This window comes from Dipodomys merriami, unplaced genomic scaffold (genome assembly GCF_024711535.1).
Source record: "Dipodomys merriami isolate MVZ:Mamm:240054 unplaced genomic scaffold, mDipMer1.0.p SCAF_4, whole genome shotgun sequence".
NCBI lineage: Eukaryota > Metazoa > Chordata > Mammalia > Rodentia > Heteromyidae > Dipodomys > Dipodomys merriami.
This window is the reverse complement of record NW_027205603.1, coordinates 70,012,547-70,037,495: the sequence shown is the minus strand read 5'-3', so window position 1 is coordinate 70,037,495 and position 24,949 is coordinate 70,012,547.

The following is a 24,949-nucleotide window of genomic DNA, read 5'->3' as shown; positions in this document are numbered from 1 at the left end:
TTTTTAAAAGATAGCTTATATGGGCTGGGAAGGTGGCTCAGTGGTAGAGTGCTTGCACCACATGCATGAGGCCCTGGGTTCGATTCCTCAGCACCACATAATCAGAAAAAGCTGGACATGGTGCTATGGCTCAAGTGGTAGAGCGCTAGCCTTGAGCTGAAGAGCTGAGGGACAGTGCCCAGGCCCAGAGTTCAGTCCCCACGACTGTCCAAAAAAAAAGAAAAAGAAAAAAAAGATAGCTTATGGATAAATACTTAATTGGCCAGTATTACCAAAGCAAAGAGAAACAGTTAAATAATAGTCATTAAATAATTACATTCCTATACAGGTTATGTGTTTATGTTTAAACCATTTTCTAAATATATTTCACAAAGCTTGGAATAAAGAATTATAATACAAATGTAGAAAACAACCCATATATCTTAAAAGTCTCCCTAGGGTCTGTATTAGGCCCACTATCTCCTATACTCCTTTTATCAAAGACTCATGCCTACAATAGCGCCTGGCTTATGGTAGTGACTGGTAAGTGTTTTGTCAGTGAATGAGTCAATAATATGAGGGAAATGGAATAAATGATCCACACATGGCTTTCCAGCTGCAGGATTAAAACTAAGCCTTTCTGACTTCATGCCCAGTGTTTTCCACTGTCTCAAGCCTGTCATCTGAAGGCAACTTTCATTTTTTATTCATGCCCATCAGTCAGCTGGGTGATCATCTATATAGCATACATCATTAATAGGAGCCTTGCTTTGCTTGCCCGGTTTTCACTGAGACATCCTAGAATGGATTGAGTGTTCAGGTGGCCTGAAAACCATTTTAGTATTTCAAGGGAAGTATAATTTTCAGGCTCTTCAGGATTCTGGTCATCCTATGTCCTCTCAGTCTTGGAAGTGATTCTAGTTCGGAGTAAGGAGAAAAAAAATTGGAGATTACTTTGGAATTCTGGAAGCATGAATGTTACCTGTTTTCATTCTTCAGCAGCTATGAGTAGTAATAATAATAAAAAAGAATTAGGTGGCCAGCTTGTACTCAAAGAAATTCACAGTGACTCTTACAGAGATGTTAATAACCATGATGGAAATATTCCATGATTCTTTTTTATGTTTGCATAGATCAACAATTTTCATAATAGGGTACTGTTTTTAAGAAAGTATTTTGTCAGCTTTAATTCAACATAAGGTAAGTTTATTCTTTTTTATTTTGAGTCCCAGCCAGTCTCAAACTTGTGATCTTTTTTCCTCAGCCTCTCTAGCACTGGGGATTGTAGATATGAGCCACAAATCTGACACTATTTTTTTTAATTTTTGTACTTTGCAAATTGTTTGGCCTATATTAGGCATGTCTTTTGGAACTTAAGGTTCTGTAGAATATGTACATAGGTATATGATGCCTTCCTCCTTATATAAACTATAAATATCAAAAAACATTATGTATTAAAGGATTATATTGTTTGACACTCAAACAAAACATCTGGAAAGGCATTATTATGTACCTTTAAAAGATGAAAAACAGGAACCACAAAAAGTTCAGGCAACTAACCAAGGACCACATACCCATTAGGTTCACAAGCATTCAAATTCAAATTTGCTCTTGAGTTCTCACGGCCAGTAATGATTTTATGTGGTTATGAGTAGACTAAGAGTAAAATGTATTTATTATTAAACATATCAAATACTTTTAGCTTAAGAAGTCCACATAGCTAGGAGAAGTCCATGTCTTCTTTGTGTGCTTGTTATTAGACTTATAGAATACACACACACACACACACACACACACACACACACACACACACACACACACACACACACATCTGTGCCTGATTGCAGAAGAGAAAAGAAAGGAGACATACTATGTATAAGTGCATTGTTTCTAAAATACTTATAAGATGATTTCTTTGTTGCTTTGTATGTCCCTCCCCCACGGTATAACCCCTGCTTTCACTGTATGTGATGTTGATATGATTTGTGGAGGGGAAGGGAAAAAACAAATGGTTTAAATAGGGATACAGGTGGACCCATTGCAACAATGAGATGTACAAGTCATTTAGTAGAAAAACGACTTTGGGGTGGGGCAGAGGGAGGGGGGATTGGAAGAGATGAGAAGGGGAAACCAAGGAGGAGGCAACAATGCTTGATAAGAAATGTACTCATTATCTTGCCCATGTAATTGTAACCCCTCTGTACGGTATTTTCACAATTAAAAAAATCTGATTCCTATGAAGAAGACATTTTATAAAATGGCTATGTGAAAAAAATCCTTGACTCTCAAGTAGCTGTCCTTTCTAGGTCTTGCTGAAAATCCAAGGCAATTTGTAAACAGGCAGAATAATGTTTCCCTAGTTCCCCCCCTCCCCCTCCACACACCAAAGGACATCCACATTCTAATCCCAGGGCCTCGTAAATCTATTATCTTCTATAGCATAAGGGAGTTTACACATGTGATCAAATTGAGGAGATTCTTCCATTCTAACTGCTCTAAGCCACTCAATCTGTAAGGATTTGGTATAGTACCTGTTAGTATTATCTCCACCTCTGGTCCTCAGCTCAACCCAGATCTGAGCTCCCTGGGCCTAGAGTTCCGGCCTTACAGGTGACCCCTCCCTCTCTCCGCCCAGATCCACCTGCTCAAGCACCTACCTGCCCCAGACCCTCCTGTCACTTGGATAGAGATGGAAGCCATGTGCTCCCTCTCCTGGGAAATATAGCCCCTTTAATAAACCTTATAATGATCTTTCTCCTGTGCCTGCTTGCCTCTGTGTGGGATGGTTGTGCAGGAAACCCAGCATAGGTTCCCTGAGGGATTTAGCAAATCCCCAGTTAGGGGGTGTCCTACCAGCCGCCCCAGGACCTAGCCTGTGGTCCTACACTGAGGACCACCAAGGTAACTTTCTCCTGCCCAAGCACTCTGCCTCTTGCCCATCCAACAGCAGCTAAGTCTTTCCAACTCCCAGGACTCGTTGGCTGGAGATCCAGATTTCCACTGTATAGGCTACTAAGCCTTCGTGGGGCTACAGGTCCTCAGCCCCCCAGAGTGAAAACTTGGATCCAAGTGTCTGGAACTCACCTCAAGGGCCTCTGGTGGCGGAGGAAACCAGGGATGGGGGGACATCCTAACTGGCCTATTGTATTCCCTTTATGAGGATCCAAATTGCACTGCCAAAGATGATCAGCAGCAAGTTCTGGTTCCAAAGGTCACTTACCATGGGAAGGGCTCAACTAAAATTCTTTGCAATACAATTTGGCGCCAAATTTAAAATTCCACTTCTGTGAGCACACCAGGGCAGGTAAAACTCTCTCTCTCTCTCTCTCTCTCTCTCTCTCTCTCTCTCTCTCTCTCTCTCTCTCTCTCTCTCTCTCTCTCTCTCTCTCTTTCTCTCTCTCTCTCTCTCCCCCCCTCTCCCTCTCTCTCCCTCTTTCTCCCTCTCTCTCTCTCTTCCCCCCTTCCTCCCCTCTCTTTCTCCCCTTTCTCTTTCCCCTCCCTTCTTTTCTCCCACCCTCCCTTCCTCCCTAAATACTGCCTGCCCTCCCTTCTAACTAAAGGTACTAGGTAGGAGTAATACTAACAGTAGCAATTGCAGCCTAATACAACTTCCCACCACAGTTGAGATAGAATCTAAAGTTCTCACCACTCTTTTGAAGGCATTTAAAAAGGCTCTCGATTTTGCATACTTAAATATGAACATTTAAGTTGGATTTTACATAAAATGCCAAAGGAAAAGAACTCCATGTTTTACATACTGTGCTCCCATGAACCTTAAACGGATTAGAATGGTGTTGCATAGATCTTATTTTGTCAGAGTCTGGCCCTAGCTTTCTCTGCCAGACTATACCTTCTTTAGGTGATGGCTCTTTCTTATTGGACCTCTTACCTTAACCCAGTTCTATCCCTGCCACAGCCAGCTAATTGATATGCTCAAGTCAGGTTTCTTTCCTGAAGAAGCCTTCCCAGTATCAGCCTGTTTCTAAACTCAACACTTCTTCATTGACTTACTTCAATTCACTTCTGTGGGGCCATCCATTGTGCTAGGTAAAGCTTTGCTTGCATCATTCTGACAGAAGTGTGAGCAGAGATTATGTAGGCTTGTGGGTTTGTCCCAATTGTACTATACTATCTACAATAAATATGTTTTCACAAACTACTCCATCCATGGGCTTGAGAACTTGGCCTTCTAAGGAGACTAATTTATGTAGAATAGAGGAAAGACCTTTTGGAAACCAAGAAAAGCCACTAAAAGTAAGTGATGTGATGGGTGGCCTGTAGACATATCTCTTTTCTAGCACAATAGTTTTACTCTTAATACATATCATGTTGAGCTTTTCTATAAAAAAGATATCATACACTGATTTATAAAATGATTCACATTCTAAATCTCTTTATATCTGAAATGGGAATATGTCACAACTAAATTCTAGTGACAGTATATTCAAGAAACTATAAGTACGTGCTAAATACAGTTTTTGTGATGTAAGGCAACTTGAGCTGACAATGTCCTGTGTCTTTTTCTCTCAAGGCTGGCCACTCTACCACTTGAGCCACAGCCTCACTTCAGTTTTTTGCTGGTTAATGGGAGGTAGGAGTCTCACAAACTTTCTTGGTCTAGCTGGCTTTGAACCAAGATTCTCAGATTGCAACTTCCTGAGTAGCTAAGATTACAAGTGTGAGCTCTCCAGTGCCTGGCCAGTTTTAACACATTTTCAAACATTGGTTTTTATTTTAGTAGAATGAAGGGCTCTTCACCATTGGCAATCTTAGTGATAAGTTCTTACATAGGCTAAGAAGTTAAGGCAGTGCCTTCCAAACAAGCTGAAAATCAGTGAGAGCAGGGATCCTCCTTGTAATATACCAAATTTTAAGCTTGCTACTCAAGGAAAGCTAGGAGTAAATCAACCCATACAGAAACTTTAAAAATAGTTTCCTGCTTGGATGATGATTTAAATTATATGGTAGCATGTCTATGCTTTTATCTGGTTAGAACAATTATATTAAACAGATGCATCTTGGAATCAGGGCTGCTTATCAGAGTCTGAGTTAGGTAGTCCTCCGATGTTTGAAAAGCTTTGATGCCTCTCAACATGGTTGTCACAGTAGAGTTTAGAAGGAGCCACCAAATTCCCTGTGTTTCAGGAACTTTCTTTCAAATGGCTTGTGAAGGGGACTGTCAAGTGTTGCATGCTGTTTGTCAGTTAGCACTTAGGGAGTGAAATTCACAAAGGGCACTTTATGTACCTTCACAACAAGGATATCTTGGCCAACACTTCAGCGCTATTTTAAGTTTTGCAGTTGTAAGTATTTCCCTCTTCTTGAGGTGATAGTGGCTGACCCAGGACGCCTAGATTTTAAGTGAGTTTGCACTTTCAAGACCTGTGGGTTCACTCTGGGATTTCAATGGCATTGTGTGTCTAAGGACTGATGTTTAAGTGGTTTCCTTCATCTGTGAGTTCTATGACAATTAAAACCAATACTGATAAATACCAATTAAATACCATTTCTTGAATTGTATTAAAGACATAGTGTTTCAGGGGTTTATCTGCAAGATCTCATTGTATGACACTCAAGCACCTACAGGGAGCTACACTGTTACTTGTTCTGTTTATACATTGGAACAGTCAAGCAGGAAGGTTTTAAGTCACATGTGTAAGGAAACAATGCAAATGATGAAACTGAATCTGCATTCAGAATTGCATGATTTTGGAGGCCTTAATTTCCCATATGATTAATTTCCCATGTAATTTCTGTGGGAGATTAAAGCTTTCAAAGGAATGAGGAAAGATAAACTTGTGGGGCAGAGTCTGCCAAGGGAGCAGAGATTTTAGGAAAAGCATATAGATCAATTAAATACTTTCTTTTTCATTACTGTCTGGGAGATGTATTATGTTTCCGTTTACACTGTGTATATGCAGGTTTTCCCCACTTTCCAGTTTATACTTGAATGTTCAACAAAGGTGACTAGAAGTACAAGCAATCTTCTGTGCTTTATCCTGGTGTCTTGAGAGACTCCCTTTTCTTTCCCACTCTTGTAACTGGGGAATATTTGAAATGTTCAGTTCCTGCAGATTAGAGCTGTGAAATGTAGTGGACCATTCTTTCCCCACTCATTACATGCTGACCACAAACTCACTTTGTACATTGTGCTTTTGAGAATAATGGGGTGGGGGAGTAAAAACCAAGAATAAAGAGGTTGAAGATGACAAATAAGCATCCAGCTCATTTCAGAGACAATTGTGGATCCCCTCAACTTTACAAAGTCTACACCTTTCACTTTGCTTTTCATTCATTTTCCTGGCTAAGTTCTCTCTTCATTTGCTAAACAGATGAGTAGCAAGGAAGACAATAGAATTAAACCCCAACAAAGAGGCCTCTTTGTCCCACTTTCTCAGGGGTCCTTTCAGAATAAAGGCCTTTAACAATGGGAGGTTCATTTCCATTATCTAGAGCCCAAGTATTGCTCCCTCTGTGGTCATCACTTTCAGAAAGAGAATGAAATATTTGTAAAGGTGTAAAGACCCAGTTAACTGATGCTTTGAAGAAAATTAACTTCCCAGAGGAAAAGAAGCATTTTCAGACTCTATCTTTCTGGGCAGAACTTCAGTATGCAGTTTCTTGCCAGCCTTAGAAGAGAAACCTTTTTGGCAATAGATGCTAATTTTCTATCTAAAGACTATACACACAAGACTCTCTTCTGACCAGCTTCTCCATGTAATTCCTTTGCAGAAATTCTGTGCTGTCTTCTATCTTCTTGATTTTATCTTAAAATTAGCTATTCGATTTATTTTACTGCAACACAGATTGGCTTGGGACATGTTGTTGCTCTAAAAAGCTTTAAGAGGGTATCTATATCTAAACAATAATGCAGTTTCTGTTTAGAACTTTAAAATAGTCTGTGGTCTGGCCTCTATTAGGCTACATATCCAACCAGTCTCCTCTTCATTGTTTTAAGTCCTCTTTGCTAATACCAATCCAAAACTTTACTCACTGAAATAGAGAAAAAGTAACTTAAGGACAAGATTTTTGTCTGTCTTGCTTTCCATTGTATTTTTATTCAGAGCCACAGTGACTGGTTCCTGGGAGGGATTGAAAAAATCATGTTAAATTGATTGAATGGATTAATAACCCTTTTCACATTTCCCTGACTCTGTAATTTTGCTTATTTCTTCTCCATGAGTAAAAGCTTAGCTGTTATTCAAACTTAATTAACAAGCTAACTCCCTTAAGCAATAGCAAATAAAAGTGGACTAAATCCCTTCTTTGAGTGCCAACAATTTTTATATACTAAAAATTGCTATGTCTTTATTTGATGGAACTTTAATCTTTTGGGGAAGAATGTGTGTTTAATTCTCTCCTTACACACATTCTGTAATGATCCTAAGGTTTTCCTTTTCAGATACCCACTAGGTTAAGATGTTTATATTTTGGTATCAATATTCCATCAAATTAATAAATATCTTGCAATGATATATCTTTTAGGTGTTCTTTTTATAAAATTTATATATATATATATATTAAGTAGTTGTACAAGGGGGCTTCAATTCCACAATGTTAGAATATGAATACAATGCATCTTGATTAATGCTAATTACTCTGTTTATGTATATCATTCAACTGTGTTTTAACGAGATACTAGTTTTATTCATTAGTGACTTATTCAATTTACTGATGTTAGACTGTTCTTCAGTGTTTTTGGAAACAAAACATTATTTACATCCAAGCTCATAGAATATACAACAACAAGAGTGAACTCTGATGTACAGCTAAACTTTTGGGTAGTAATGTCTCCATGTAGGTTCATTGATGTAGCCAATGTACTGTTGGAAGGGGACATTGATAAAGGGTTAGGCAAATTCATGTGGGTGGGGCCAGTGGTATGGACAGTATCTGCAGCTTGCTCTCAATTTTGCTCTGACCCCAAATTATAGTATATTTAATACAAAAATTAACATTATATACCTTTTTTCCATTTGCCCCACTGTCAGGTAATCTTAGTCATCATTGTCAGAATTGGTGGCTCACAGTTTTGTTATTTACATCCATGCCAACCATTATCCTAGATCTTATTTTAACATGCATGTCCCAATTTTAAGACAATACTTAGAAAGATCTAATAACTTGCCTATGTTGGAAACTATTAACTAGTGAATCTGGACCCAAACTCAGGTATTCTGACCAGACATTTCTCATTAGCTTGACTTTAGCTACCCATGTGAGAAATTCTCTGAACTCCTGCTCCTCCTCTATAGCCCCTAATAATCAAATCCTTCATGCAATATCAAGTCATGAGGAATTGAGGATGAGAAGAAAATAAAATATATTTTGCCTCAGCTTACCATTCATATACATGCATATATTCCTGACAATAGAATAAAACAGAATTGACATTTATTTGGCTGAGGTTAAGCTCATATTATTATTCAGTTCCAAAGCATTGACAAATTGATGTGACAGCACTGTGGCTATCTTTAGCATAGTCACTTTTTTTTCTATGTTGCTATTTCTCCTTCTTACTCTTTTAAATCTCTTTACTGTGTAGATATAACTTCTTAGGGAGAAAAAAAAGAATGAAGCCAAGAAAAAATGAATTAAAGATCAGTTTTCAGCATTGACAATACGCAGGTACCTTTATGCAGTGAAAGAGACTCCTTGTGAGTTATAGCTCGAACTCCTGACTTGGCTGTAGTCCTCCAGGGCCTACTTCACTGAGAACATATGTTTCTGCAGGCTCCTCTCCGTTCCCACCACACAAGGTAATAATCTGTGCAGTGGATTCTTGGCATTCACCAAAAGCTTGTTTTAAGATGCATGGATTATAAACAGGATCTGCATGCAGAGCTGAATGAGTTAGAGTCTAGCTGATGGTCTTAAAAGTTAATTAGAACTTTTGCATTCAATTTAAAGAAACTGTAGGGAAGCCCAAACCTACATGGTTCTTCCCTTTTCTCTGTTTTTCATAACTGCTCCACATGGGCTATAATGCTGTTTATTCATGCCATTGATGTTGAATGATAGAAATCCTTCCATTAAGCCTCCATTTTTGCAACAGAAACTATATGGGTTGTTGTCAAGAGAGAAAGGGTTCAACAGGCCTGAAAACTCAGAGACCCTATTTTCATAGACATCTATGTTTCCTGGCATCTCAGCAGTGATCAAGGAGTATGCTGCTTCTTAAACTCCATAAAAGAGATGTTCAATTTCTTTCCAGAAAAAGCAGTTACAAATTATATACACTGAGGTTATTCCAATACTAGGGGTTAAAAAAGACTAATATTTATCTCCTTTACATAAATACATACCCATGAAGATTCCTTAAAATGAGACTATGGAATCATTATATTATCACATAAGTATTATCTGGATTTAAATTCTAAATGTGAACAGATAGAGATGATAAATAATTTAAAGACACTCAATATAAGTAGGAAAATTTGACAACTAAGTGGAGGAAAGCTGGAATCCATTTGCTTAAAATTAATCTAAATTCTTCATCTTTTAAATATTTAGTATTTTTAGTAGTTTCCATACATTCCAGGAGTTAAAAAATAAAACCTCAAAAACCAAAATTCTAGTTCTATTTATGGATGTTCTCATTCATCCAGAGCCAGAAAAGATTGAAAGCATTATTAAGTCCTATTTCTTTAGGACAATTCCTAGAGATTTATAAATATTTAGCTAAACACAGAAATGCTCTGTTGGATGTTTTCAATAGACTCACAAAGAAATCAAGTCCAGTTTGGGTGGTCATAGTTTTGGAAGTCAGCCATATACCCCTAAGGATGCATGTAAATGTTACCATCTTGGTACTAATTTATTGATTTATTAATTCCAGTGCCAGCTACATGACAGGTGTGCACTTGTTGCTCGGTACTGAATAGTGAACAATACAGATGTGATCCCTCCTGCTACCTATAGTCCACTGAAGAAAATATGTATTAAATCAAAACAATGATTGTAATTTGAAAAGGCTCAGAAATTAAGGAGCAAGATAAGCATAAACACTCCCCTTCATACACACACACACACACACACACACACACACACACACACACACATACACACACACACACACATATATATATGTATATATATATATATAAATATATATATATAGGTAGATGTAGAAGCATTTTTCTCCTATTCTTTCTTTAAGAAAGACAGAAATTCATAACCTTGAGCGAATATCTTGTTATCTGGCTCCAAGGTATTATGGTCACTATTTGCTGTCACCCTCATGAGAAAGAATTCCATGAGAAAGAATTCCATGACGCAGCTATCTCCCCTATTTCTCACATAGTCAAGGGAAATCTCACTCATTAATAAGAAGAGAAAAGGCAAATCAAAATGTGCTGGGTCAGTTAAGTAATGTTTCTAACCAGTTGCCTGGTTTTCTTGTTGGAAGTATATATGTATTTATGTATGTATCACTGCAAATTGTCTTCCTCTATTCACCTCTTTGTGGCCCACTTTGTCACCTGCCACCATCTGCTTACCTCCTGGTGATTTTGCTTCTACAGCACTTTATGATAGTAATTTTTCCTGTTTCTAAACATATATCTCAATGTCTGGCATGATTTTCACACATTTCACAGTCACCTTCCTCAGTTAAACCTGTCTGCTTGGCAGACAGGCACTTTGGAACTTCATATCTACTGTTTCTCATGCCACTGATGTATTCTTTTTTTGGCATACGAATGTCAACAGGTGGGATCAGATGGAAAGACACATGAAAAGTTAATTCCCCAGTATCAGCATCCACTGTAGGAAATGTACTTGTGAAGTAACAGCTAAGTGGAACTCCTCAAAGGAACAGAGGTCTGGGACAACTATTAAATTAGGTTTCTGTCACAAGGAAGACAAAGCAAGGCAGTTTCAATGTCACAGGTCATTAGATGGAGAACAGAACATGTTCTTAGACAAGAGCCTTGTGAGTATAGGAAAGCAGTGTTATAATTTGCAAAGGGTCCACAAAAATAATTAACAGTTGTGGTCTCAATTTGAAGGACAATTTATTTATATACTACCCACACACAATTTTCAACCTTAAATCTCTGTGAAGTAGCCATTTCAGTCTGCCATCGCTCTATGTAAAGAAAAATTATAGATATGTCTATGTAGAAAAATAATTGTTAATTACTTTGAGAAATCAGGTAACCAATGATTTTGCTTTCAGAATGGAGGCATTGAAGGTATATCAATGGATTCTTTTTAAGGTTTGCAGGGAGGAAGAGATCTCTTTTCTTACTCACTGCTACTTTTATGACTAAGATCCCTACAATAAAAGAAATTAGATTAACATGCAATGTTTTATGTGATATAATTTTTCCCTCAGAAATGGAGACCTACAGAAATGAAGAGCTGGGTGATTGATGCAGAGTTGTGCATCAAGTGGAAGGACAAGAGAGAATGATCCTAAGATAATAAACAGGAAATTTAGCAAGATATTTGTTGAGCTTTTTCCCAGTGTTGTCTCTGATCTGGGAATAGGGAAGACTCCTTCTGATAAACTGCTTTAGAGGAAGGCCAGAGAATTCCTTTATGGTTCCCATCAAGGGGAATGGCAAGAGAGAAGCTCAGAGGAGCTTACAGTTTCTGTTGCTTTCTCAGATGCCAAGGTATATTATTCTGGGGGTAGTGTCTCCTGAAACCTGTCAAAGTAAAAGTAAAAAATGAAGTCTGAACTCTTCTGTCCTTTCTTCTACAATGTGTCCCTCTAGGATGTGAGGGCGATCTGGCTACATGTCACCCCATTGATCCCCAGGGTTGATTGTGCTGATCTGGCTGTCCAGGCGGGTGTCCCCTTCCTCCCGAAGAGGACATCCTCCCAGATAGGAGGACCCGTCTTCGGTCCAGGGTATACGAGTAGCTGCACTCCCCTGCTAGAACCTCCGAACAAGCTCCAAAATGTATACCTCCAAATTTCCTCCCTTTGCAAGCCTATATTTTCAAAGAGAAGAATCTGTCATGTCAAGGAGTTCAATTAAGCATAAAACTCTTTGTTCACTACTTTATACAAAAATTGCTTTCTTTTCAGTACTGAGGTTTGGACTCAAATGTTTTTCCATTAAGCTGCAACCTACCTCATTTGTCTTGTTTCTTTTTTCATTTTTCTTTATTTTTAAATTTGCATTTATTTCTCCCTTCCTTCCCCGTCTTCTTTCTTTTTTTCTTTTCTTTTCCTTTCTTTCTTTCTTTCTTTCTTTCTTTCTTTCTTTCTTTCTTTCTTTCTTTCTTTCTTTCTTTCTTTCTTTCTTTTCTTTCTTTCTTTTCTTTCTTTCTTTCTTTCCTTCTTTCCTTCCTTCCTTCCTTCCTTCCTTCTTTCTTTCTTTCTTTCTTTCTTTCTTTCTTTCTTTCTTTCTTTCTTTCTTTCTTTCTTTCTTTCTTTCTAGATAATATCTTGAAATTTAGCCCAGGCTCACCTTGAACTCTTGATCTAACTGGCTTAGCCTCCCAAGTGCTGGCATTAGAGTACAACCACACCCAACTAAATATATTTAAAATAAAAGAATTCTAATCTTTTTTATTCTAGAAAGGTTATTCTAATCTTTCCTAGTAAAATATGTATAATAATTTAATTTAAAAACAAGCAATTTATAATGACTTATAAAATGCATATTCAGAGGGAGAGCATAGTAACACATACTTGTAATTCCAGCTACATAGTAGGTGTAAGTAGGAGGTTCACATTTGATTCCTTCAAATAACACATATTTATTATTTAACAATTTCGGAGAGCACAAGTGTGATATAATTTTTAAAGGGCTAAATTCAAAATTTCAGCAGAGCTAGATGTTTTGGGATGAATTTGTTCTTGTAATTTTCAGCTTCTAGAGTCTGACTCTATTTCTCTTCTAGCAAGGGCCAAGTTACAGGCCCTTCTCTCTGACCTCTGCTTTGGTCATTAGGCCTTTTCTGATCTAACCTTAACCTTCCTGCCTCTATTTTATGAAGACCATTTTAATTACACATAACAAAGTTAGCAAGAGAATTCAAGATAAATTTCCATCTCAGGATCAGCATATCTGATTTGTCATATAAAGAAGCATATCCTAGAAATTAAAGTATGGTCTAGCTGGGTGCCGGTGTCTCACCCCTGTAATCCAAGCTATTCAGGAAGCTGAGAGCTGAGGATTGCAGTTCAAAGTCAGCTCAGACAGGAAAGTCCATGAGATTCTTACCTCCAATAAACCACCAGAAAACTGGAAGTGGTATTGTGGCTCAACACCACAAGAGTTCTCGCCTTGAGCTGAAGAGCTCGAGAACAGTGCCCAGGCCCAGAGTTCAAGCCCTACAACCAACAGAAGCAACAACAACAAAAAAGTATAGTCATCTTCAGAGTCAGGTATTCAGCCTATGCCTTAATGTAGAGAGATTAAATTATATAATGTCTATATATGCTGCTCTCTAATTCCTTTTCTAATCTGAATAAAAGGTAAAAGATATATTGTATAAGCTCCAGGCAAATTTCCATTAATTATTATTATTCCATTATTATTATTTCCATTAATCTCAGTGGCTATCTTGTCTACTATTGGAGGAAGTGAACCATTTTAATCCCATAATATATTGTCTCATAATAACTTAAATACAGATATTCTGGGCTGTTGATTCAGGGATGATCCAGTAATTTTTTCTTGGGCATAAAAGCTTACTCTCATAAAGGTTAATAGTTTTAGCCATGCTTAGAGGACAGCTGCTATCCTTAGAATAGACATACCAAATAAGAGCTATTCATTAAGTTCTGGCCTTGCTGTATACACAAACATGGCAACGAGGACACCAAGTTTCTATATGACAGCACATCAGGTAACATTTTAGTTTGTACGTTAAAATAAACAACAACAAAAATAGCCGGTATAGCAGAATACCTACCACATCCATGAAAATTCTCATGAAAGCAATTTAATTGGTCTGATTAAATATTAAAGACTTTCTATGACATATACTGAAAAACATATTCCCATCAGTACAGATGTTAACACTCTTAAGGACTTTAATATTTAGGAGTAGTTCAATTGATAGCATGGGTCATTTCTCCTAGATTAGAGGAATCCATTTGCACAGTACACAGATAACTAAATTTAAGCAACCCCAGTATACCATGTCAATTCTGGTTATGAGACAATAAAAAGGTCTTGTCATCACCACAGAGGAAAATACTAACATCTCTTCTCTTGAGAAAAGCACAAAATAGTAAAGCCAACTAGAATGATCTCAGATCTTCAATAAACAAATAACGTTTCAGAGTACATTCATATTTTAACAACCATGAAAAGAAAATCAGTTCTGACAGCTCTGGTTTTATTTTAATATGAAGCTGTAGTAGCTGCTCTGAGTTTCTACAGATTTAAACCTATCTCTGTTTTCAGAATCCAAGTCTAATAAAACACCAGTACAACCTGCCAATCAATTTCTATAGGTGCTTCTACTCTACATGGTCATAAAGAAGGTAACCATAATCAAAAGCTGTAGCTGTGCTTAAACACCGGGCTACACGGAGAGCCTTGGGCTAAGACTCAAAATTTATCAGTATGTGTCTGATAATCTAAAATATGTGCTTTTTTTTTTTTTTTAGCAAGTTAGTTCATCTGCTGGCTAAATAGATGGCTAAAGAAAGAACTCAAATACCCTCTTTTCAAAACTAATTATTCCACACTAGGAGGTAGTATATAAAGAACAAGTATGCCCACTCTTTGGATCACTATCTACCTCTGAAAGTCTGCATCCTCTTTCCTAAGGTTAACTTGGAGGTAGAAAGGGAGAAGCATTAATTTACTGCTAACAGTTTTGAACCACCATCTCACCGGAGACTGTTCAAGGAGGGACAAGATCTATAGACAGAAAATATGGGTTTGTGTTGGTGCGTCCCTAGACAAAAGCTAGGACAAGGAGAAAATTTCCTCTGGACATTTTTTATTACTATAGACATGTTAATTCTTGTTAGAAGTAGCTCTGGTCCTTGGCCATTGTTTTTGAAGCTATTTCTAAAGCACAGGAATATTTGCTTTCCTTTAAGGAGCATACCAATGATAATACTCTATGAGCTGCATACTTCTACTTCTTTTAGTAAAATTATCATCAGTGCTAGGAACCGGTGGCTCATGCCTGAGGCTGAGATCTGAGGATCGCGGTTCAAAGTCAGCCCAGGCAGGAAAATCCACGAAATTCTTTTTTAAAAATTTTTAATAAGTTTTTATTGTGAAAATACTGTACAGAGGGGTTACAGTTACATGAGCAAGTAATGAGTACATTTCTTTTTTTTAATTGTGAAAATACCGTATAGAGGGGTTACAATTACATGGGCAAGGTAATGAGTTCATTTCTTATCAAGCATTGTTGCCTCCTCCTTTGTTTCCCTTTCCCATCCTTCCTTTTACCCCCTCCACCACTACCCCTCCCCACCCCGGCCAAAGTTGTAAAGTTCATTTTTCGACATAACATCTTGTACATCTCATTGTTGCAATGGGTCCACCTATACCCCTATTTAAACAATTTGTTTTTTTTTCCTTCCCCTCCACAAATTATACCAACATCAAATAGAGTGAGAACAGGCGTTATATTATGGGGGAGGGACATACAAAGCAACAAAGAAATCATCTTATAAATGTATTAAAAACAATAGCAAGAAAGAAAAAAATTTGAATTCTTATTTTGGGGTTCATTCACCTAAAATCAACTTATCTGACCATTTCTGCTTGTCTCAGACATATACTAGTAATTGCAAATAAGGGAAACCATGGGACATATGTTTCTTTGGGCCTGGCTTACTTCACTTAATATAATTTTTTCCAAGTCTTTCCATTTTCCTAACAAATGGGTCAATGTTATTCTTTTTGATGGAGGCACAGAATTCCATTGTGTATATATACCACATTTTCTTGATCCATTCATCTACTGAGGGGCATCTGGGTTGGTTCCATATCTTAGCTATGGTAAATAGTGCTGCACTAAACATAATTGTGCTAGTAGCTTTAGTATGGTCTTGTTTGTGATCATTCGCATAAATGCCCAAAAGTGGGATTGCTGGGTATAGGGGAGCTCTATGTTGTGTCTTTTGAGGAACCTCCATACTGCTTTCCAAAGTGGTTGAACCAGTTTACACTCCCATCAACAATGCAGTAAGGTTCCCTTCTGTCCACATCTTGATTAAAGCCATTCTAACTGGGTTGAGGTGGGGGGATATCTCAATGTTGTTTTGATTTGCATTTCTTTTATGGCTAGGGAGGTTGAGCATTTCTTCAAGTGTCTATTGGCTATCCTTCTTTCCTCTTCAGAGAAGTTTAGGGTCTTATATCTAAAATATACCTGGAACTCAAAAAATTAAACCCCCCAACAACAAATTCTCAAAGAAACAACTGCCCAATAAATAAGTGGGCTAAAGGCTTAAAGAGAAACTTCTCTGAAGAGGAAAGAAGGATGGTCATGAAACTCTTGTCTCCAATAAACCACCAGAAAACCAGAAGTGGCGCTGTAGCTCAAGTGGTAGAGTACTAGCCTTGAGCTGAAGAGCTGAGGGACAATGCTCAGGCCAGAGTTCAAGCCCCATGACTGACAAAAAAAAATATCCTTAGTGATTTCCTTTTCTTGCTTTCTCTTTATTCCTTGAGATTCTTTAAATATTTATCAATTCCTATAGTATTGGAATACACACACACACACACACACACACACACACACACACACACACACACACACACACACACACACACACACACACACACACATATACCTGCAGACACAGGCTACAATATTAGCTAAAAGTGATCTGTTCATTTAATTCAAAATTATTTTCATCATTTATGTAGTTGGGTCTATTGGGTCTATTTTTTTTCTATGAAAGGCCATATAGTAATGTTTTTAGGCTTCCAGCTTGGATAGTTTCTGCCACAGCTATTCACATCCACATAAACTAGCTTCTGCTTCAACCCTGCTTACCTAGCCATTGCCAATGAAATGTCTTTAAAGAAACCAGTCAACAGTTGTCCATATTTGGCCTGAAGAAATTTATTCTTGTTAAAAATGATCACCTTTATTAGTATTTTTTCTGGTTCTCCTGATTCATATTCCTTAGGACATTATTCACATTTTTCAATCTTAACCAAGTTCTCATAGAGTCAAAATTTAATGCATTGTCTCCAAAAAGAAATCCTCTTTTAAATTTCTCTTTCTCTTTATTTAAACTTTATGTGCTTTAAAACTTTTCCCAATGCACAATGGGGAAAGCAACTTGATTTATCCTGTTCTGTATTTATTCTTTCATTTTTGTTTCCAGCTCCCTACTTGAGTGCAGATCCCTATTTCTTACAACAAGTACCTGAGAATTTGTTCTAAATTAATTCTCGAGATCTACTTCATAGACCATCGTCAGCTATGTCTTCATGAGTCACCAATGTTATCACGTGGTTATACACTTTGACTTCCTTATAAAAAATGATGTTAAATGATGGAAGGGGTAACATTGATCAAGGTGCATTGTATTCATAAACTGTCATGTTGAATTGAAAGCCCTTTCTACAACTACTTACAGTTTTTAAAATATGAAAAGCAGATAATATTTAAGCCATTCTTCTCACTTACATTATCTGACTTTAGTATACTTATCCCAGGCTGCCTCTAACATATGAATGTGCTAGTTTGATTTCATATATTCATTCATTATTATCCATCATAAAGGTCATTATTGAGTACCTACTCTGCTAACTATTTTATAAGATACTTAAATCAGAGACAGAAATGCAAATTTAGCTCCTGTGGGATTTATGATCCATGAAGGAAAGTGGACCATTCATAACAAAATGTTATAAGGAATATGATGCAAACTGTGTGTTAATTTAGTAGAAGGACCTATTGTGGTTTAGGAGTGAGAAAAATCTTCCCTTGGAAAAATGCTTAAACTGAAATGGAAAGGGTGAGTAGATTTTAGATTTGGTAGGAAGGGGAAAGTAGAGGTAGAGACAATTTTTGTGTGAAGTGAATAGGAGTGAAAGAGAAAACAGAGTTCAAGCACATACATTTGTGACTTCAGTAGAATCAGGGAGATAGAAGAGGCTGGAGCTAGTACAGGAGTCAGATGGTAAAAGGTTTAAGATAGACATGTTTCTTCAGAAGTATTTTGGATAATCAGTCTAACTATAGTGACAATGATAGAGAGGAAACAGAATGGATGAACAATTAGAGTCTGTTTGATATGACAAAGGGTTGTGAAGACAGGTGGAAGAAAATGTGTTCATAGTATAGACTCAGGGATATAAATAAGCAGAATATAAATAAACAGAAATAAAAAAAGCAGTGATATAACTAAGAAAAGAAGAGGCAGTAAACACCCTTCCTTTAAAAATAGAATAGAATGTACTCATTGCTGTATGCATGCAACTGTAACCCCTCTGTACGTCACCTTGACAATAAGATTAAATTAAAAACCATAAAAATCAAATAGCACTTATTCCTTTCTAGAGGCTATCATATGAAAGGTTTGACCTCACACCCTCAAATAGACACACGTTCAAATCCTGTTCCTTCTTTAACAGCAAGTTCTCATTGTAATTAACCAAGATGTCATCTTCTGTTGTTCAACTTCCCATTGATGTCCTTTCTTTGAACTCCCTGAGCATCTATTGTCTGTTTCCTTCTTTGGGAATTTATATAAATACTATCTTACACTGTTATTTTATGCCTATGCCAGGCTGTCAGATATATTGATAATACTTTCATTCACTCCTTATTAAGTTTTTGGAACTGTTCCACATACCTGATGGGTACACATTAAATTCTTGTTCAGAAATACATCGATGTGTAATGATGATTTTCAGATATGGAGCATGTAATCCCATTCTACAATCTAATGTCTTTCTTCTAACTTATCAGTTAATAGCAATGCCCAATCTCACGTTTAATGATCTCTTATGCTTTCATTAGCACTTAACTCTTATTACACATATTAATTTATTCCATTTGTTATCATTCCTCCACTCTCTCATCTTTCACTGTAATATTTAATTTCATGTTCATTTTTAAATTCTATTATTTAATATATGTAGCTATCTTTTTGACCTTTAATTCATCCAGATTTTTCTCTAAATTCTGCCAAAGATATATTCTGAATTGATGTCTTTTCCCAATGAGATTTGAATTCTGGAATATATGTCCGTAGACATCATTTAATTCTGTAACAGCTTCACAGCGTCTGGGCCGGCCAGGCCTGTTTCCATTGCCTCAGTGAGCAATGTCAGAGGTGAGAGTTGAAAGTAGTGAGCAGATGGTAATGAGGTAATGCCTCAGGGTGTAAGAATCTTTGGAAACTAGAGCACATGTCAGAGCACAAATGCTTTCTCTTTCCAGGGCTGTTTCTCAACTTTGTGCCACAGAATTTAAATGTTTTCAATCCCATTTCCTAACATAATTGGAAGATAGTTGGAAGGCTTTCTCTGTGTGTCTGGTGTGTGTGTGTGTGTGTGTGTGTGTGTGTGTGTGTGTGTGTGTGTGTGTGTGTGTGTGTGTGTGTCTGTATGTGTATGTGTTCTCTCTATTGGGCCATAACCATTGCTTTTTGAAGGGACTTTTAAGAAAGCCACATGTGAGGGGTGGGTGTGCTGCTGCATCCTGTAATTTCAGCTACATGGAAGGCAGAATAGAAAGATAGCAAAAGTGTGAGACTCTATGAAAAATAACTGAAACTAAAAGGGACACCCATGGTTAAAGTTGTAGAGTATCTCTATAGCAAGCATGAGGCCCTGAGTAATGTCTGGCACAAAAATATCAGTAATGCAAAAACAAATAAACCCACAAAGTCAATGTTGTAGATGAGATGAAACTTGACTACTAATGGGATAATCACTCTGGTCATTAAGACAGTGGTATAGCATTGAATGAAAATTATTCTGCAAATATGTGTCTGATAAGTTATATTTTACATATAATATGTATAACACTCATAAATTTATATTAACTGCTATATATGAAAATCACATGAAACAAATACAATCTAAAAGCACTTATCAATTTCTTATTCTGTAGTTTGAAAAAGTGAAATTGAAACGATTACCTCTTAATTTTAGGGTATATTTGTTATGGAATCACAGGACTGGGAAGGAACTTCCTTGTTAGGTGGATACTCCGCTTTTGCTGATAAAATCAGGTTTGGTTATGGCCTAATTTTTAATTGTTATTATAAAGGTGATAATCAGGAGTTACAGTTGTGTAAGTCAGGTAAAGAATACATTCATTTTTGCACAATGTCACCCCTTCCTCTGATCTTTCCAGTTTCCCCCTCCCACCTCCACCCACAAGTTTTGTACTTCATTTTCAACATAGTGTCTAGCGAGTACCATTGCTGCATTTGTTCAGCCCTTCCCTCCATTTCTGTGCTTCCCCTTACACTCCCAAAGAAATGAACAGATGAACAGATAGAACAAAAAGAAAAGAAAACAGAAACAACAAAAAACAACCCACTCTAGTTTTCATTTCCTGGAGTTCACTAGAATAAATACTATTTTGTATCATCAGATGTACATAGGCACTGTGCCTTTCTGTTCCTCTCTAAGAGTATTCTCCTGTGGTCTCATTGTATAGTAATGCCTAGAGAAATAAATAATTTATTATGTCTTGGCATTTAAGATCTAGTTTCAGCATATGAGAGAAAACATGCACCATTTGTCTCTCTTAATATGTCTCACTTAATATGATTTGTTCTAGGTCCATCCATTTCCTTGCTTATTTTTTATCTTAAATACAACTCAAACCACATCCTTTGAACAAAAAAAGAATGGATAACAGAAAGAAACAAGAGACAACTAAACCTTCTTAAACTTTCTCATACTGCTGCCACTAAGCAAGATTTTGTCTATATTATGTTATTTTTTTTGTTGGTTGGTTGGTTTTAATGAAGTCCTTTTCTGTGTATCACTTCCAATTTCTAATTGGTTAACTGGTTAATTTGTTAATTAAACTTGCATTATAATTTTAATTCTGGATTATATCATCAAATATATTTTCCCTCTCCATCAGATTTATGTTGACTATTAATTTCATAAGTACATATTGTTGACCTGATTTAAAAAGTGATGAATATTTTAAGCAAAGTGGAATTATCTAGCCAGGCGCTAGTGTCTCACACCTATAATACTAGCTACTTAGGAGGCTGAGATCTGAGGATCACAGTTCAAAACAAGCAGGCAGGAAAGTCCATGAGTCTTTGATCTCCAATAAGCTACTCAGAAAAAGCCAGAAGTGACACTGTGGCTCAAATAGTAGAATGCTAGCCTTAAGTAAAAAAGCTCAGGGACAGCACGTAGGCCCTGAGTTCAAGCCCCAGGACCAGCAAAAAAAGAACAAGAAACAGAATAATCAACAGAGTCCAACAGACAGTTTTCAGACTTTCCTCCATTCGTTCAATGCTCTATAACTCAAAAATTCCTCACTGCTTGTATTTTCACAGATAATCCTGCAGCATATTTTAAAACACTTACTATAGGTCAGGGAAAATAAGTAAACAGTTGATGGAAATTTACTATACCCCATGAACAGAATCAATCCTATAAATATCAGTAGGTTCACTTTTTAAAATTTTATGTCTGTTTTATCCTAATAGCCCCATGTCACTGCTTTGAAGGAGTAACACTTTCCTGATTATTCTACTGTGGTCTTCCAACTGCCCTTTCCTCTCTTGAGGCTCAGTCCCAGGAGTTGATTAGAGTCCTTCAACAGAATGCTTTGAGACAGGAGCTGAAGAGTAGAACTCTTTTCTTTCCCAGGGTTACACATTGGTGAAGAGAGTCTGGAAGGAATACTATCACTTTTAAACATTCTTTCAAAGGGTTATTCTGAGAGACAAAGATTGAAACACTGAGAGAAACACTCTAGAGATCAGTGGAAGTCCAGAGTATATCTCAATTCCTGTTTCCAGTTTTCCCACCTTTCCTCTTGTTTACTTGCATGTATCTCTGGATTCCCTTTTAAGCCCTTTCAGCTTGAATTTCTGCTACTTAGAAATTAAAAATAAGAAAACCTAGACGTTTAAGAACAGTCTGTAGACACCTGTATATAAGGAATACTTATTATACAGACCTTTTTAGCAGTGTAGAGAGCTATGTGTCAATATTGTCTGTTTGTGTGTCACGGTTGTCTGATTCCCATGTGTATTGCCCATCTGCCATTAATAAGTATTAAGATCTGAGTTATCTCAACTCCATTAAAGAAGCAGAAACTCAAGGATAGATGAGTGTATGTAGATGCATTGTACATACACATGAATATGCATGAATCTTTTTTGTTACGGAGGTTTCATTTAGTGTAGTTATAAAGCTGATCAAGTAGCCTCTGTAAAGTTGTTATCTTCATATCTGTAGAAAGAAAAGTCTCCAGAAAAGGTAATTGGGAAGAAATGGGTGTATGAAACACAGGGAGGAAGAGCAAACTAGAAACCCAAAGCTCAGACCCATGAGTCAGAGCTATGACTTTTATTGCCTGTGACCTAAATGAATGTTGTGGGTATCCTGCAAAACCATGCTCTTTGTCCCTTCCTGTCAAGAATCAGGAAGAGCTGAAGGACAATCTGATGAAGAGGGCCAAATTGCAGGTCTGACAGTCACCCCAATCTATGAGTTGAGTCAGAAGATGAGGGCAAAATGACTAAATGACCACTGCTGTGCTCACGTCCACCTGTGTGTGTGTGTGTGTGTGTGTGTGTGTGTGTGTGTGTGTGTGTGTGTGTGTATGCATGCGTACACATGCGAACATGCTTGTTCTGGGGCTTGAACTTAGGACCTAAATGCTGTCCATTAGCATATATCTTTTATGCACAAAGACTGGCTTTCTACCATTGGAGCTATAGCTCCACTTCCATTTTTTGGATGGTCTTTTTCTTCTTCAGTCTGGCTTCAACTGTGATCCTCAGATCTCAGTCTTCTGTGTAGCTAGGAGTACAACATGAAGCATCCAATAAAAGTGTCCTGATTCCAATCTTCCTTAAACTCTTGGTGAACAACCTCTCTTGTAGGCCATCTAAAAAGTAGAGGACAAGGGATTCTAGAAGATGTAGATCAACAGAATTATGCTGATGCATTACAAAGACATTATAATATCAACATCATTCAAATGACTAAATATACTCTGTGTATTTCTCACTCTGTGTATATATGGTGCGTGTGTGTATGTGTGTGTGTGTGTGTGTGTGTGTGTGTGCACGTGCGCATGTGTGAAGGAACTAGCAGTATGAGGTTAAAGATAGAAATTAGAAATGGGTGTTAATAGAAAAAGGCATCTTAATGAAGTAGAGTTTAATTGCAGCTGTCTTTTATATTGGAATCACTGTGCTTTATTGTATCTGAATGTACTTCATTGATGTTTGAAGAATTTTTTCTTGAATACTGTAAATATAATGAACTATACAGACATGTGATACATAAGGACATCTTTGTCAAGATTTTAGATGTATTATTTAACACACCACCAAAATGCTGTTTAATTCCAGAAAACTTCATAAGTGTAGAAAAGGTATTTTAAATTAAAATCATTTCAATGAATTACAGTATGTAAATAATACTATCCAACTCTCCCAATACCTTTTATAGTTTAATCATTGACACCATTTTTCAGAATTTATTTCCCATGACATTATACTTAATAGGAAATAAAAAGATAAAAAATTCTTTTCAAAATCCTTATCTTAAAATTGTATTACTTTAATGTGCCAGTTCCTTGAGGCAAAAGAAACTCCAAGGGGTTAGGAATGTGGCTCAGAGGTAAAGCGCTTACCTAGAATGCATGAAGCCTTGGATTTGATTCCTCAGTACTACATAAACAGAAAAAGCCGTAAAGGGCACTGTGGCTCAAGTGGTAGAATGTTAGCCTTAAGCAAAAGGCCCTGAGTTCAAGCCTCAAGATTAACCAAAAAAGAAAAATACATGAGATACCACTAACTCTAAGGGACCAAAACCAAGGGACATGAAATCCTTTGAAGGATCATGCCTAATTAAAAACAAAAAACACAGACACAGAAAAAAGAGACCCCTAGCATATAAAACTAGAAACATATTAACATAAAATATCATAACATTTCCTATATATAGGTAAGCATCTTTATCTCTTTTCTTTGACATACATATTTTACAAATATATATCAACACAGATGCAGATACAGTATATTGACATACATACAAACATATACATAAACAAATGATATATATACCTATAACTACACATATTAGATACATATATGTGTTCTGTTTATAAATATTACATGGTTTCTTTTATATATGTGCATGTATGATTATAAATGATATGGACATTATTTTTAAAAATACATGTATTCAACTAACTGTCTTTTCCTCACATTTTTGAAGTGGCACTTTTATCGATCCTTTCTATATGCATATGAGTCTATATCTGGAGTTTTATCTTCTTAAAATGTAAAATATTCATAATAAGTGTTATCAGGCAGAAGTTCTCCAGTGCTTCTTCAGAATATTTTTTGCATTTTCCATATTACTGAAATTATTTTAACATACTTTTTAAATTGAGCATTCAGTATTCAGAAAAAGAAATTTTATTGAGTTTCAATTTTGATAGCTGAAAATTACCATATTTACAATATTGAACCTTCTCCCAATATTTGAAAAATTATTTTTGTGTAGGTCCTGCATATTTTTTCATTTTACTTATAGTTATTTTATCTTCTTGTTATGATTACAAAAGAAATATGTCATAAAAATTATAGTATCAGTGATTTTTGTCAAGGTATTTAAAATATATGAATTAGACAGGACAATTAGTATATTAAATTCTACTTACTTTGTCACTATTAAACTTAATCTATAAAAGATTTGATTTATTTATTTGAATTACAGTAATCTGCTTCCTTTACTGAGGAGATTGTTTTATCCTTCTCAGTTCATATATTTTTATTTCAAAAATTATTTTAACAATTTTATTGTATTATTGTATTACCAATACAATATTAAGTACAAAT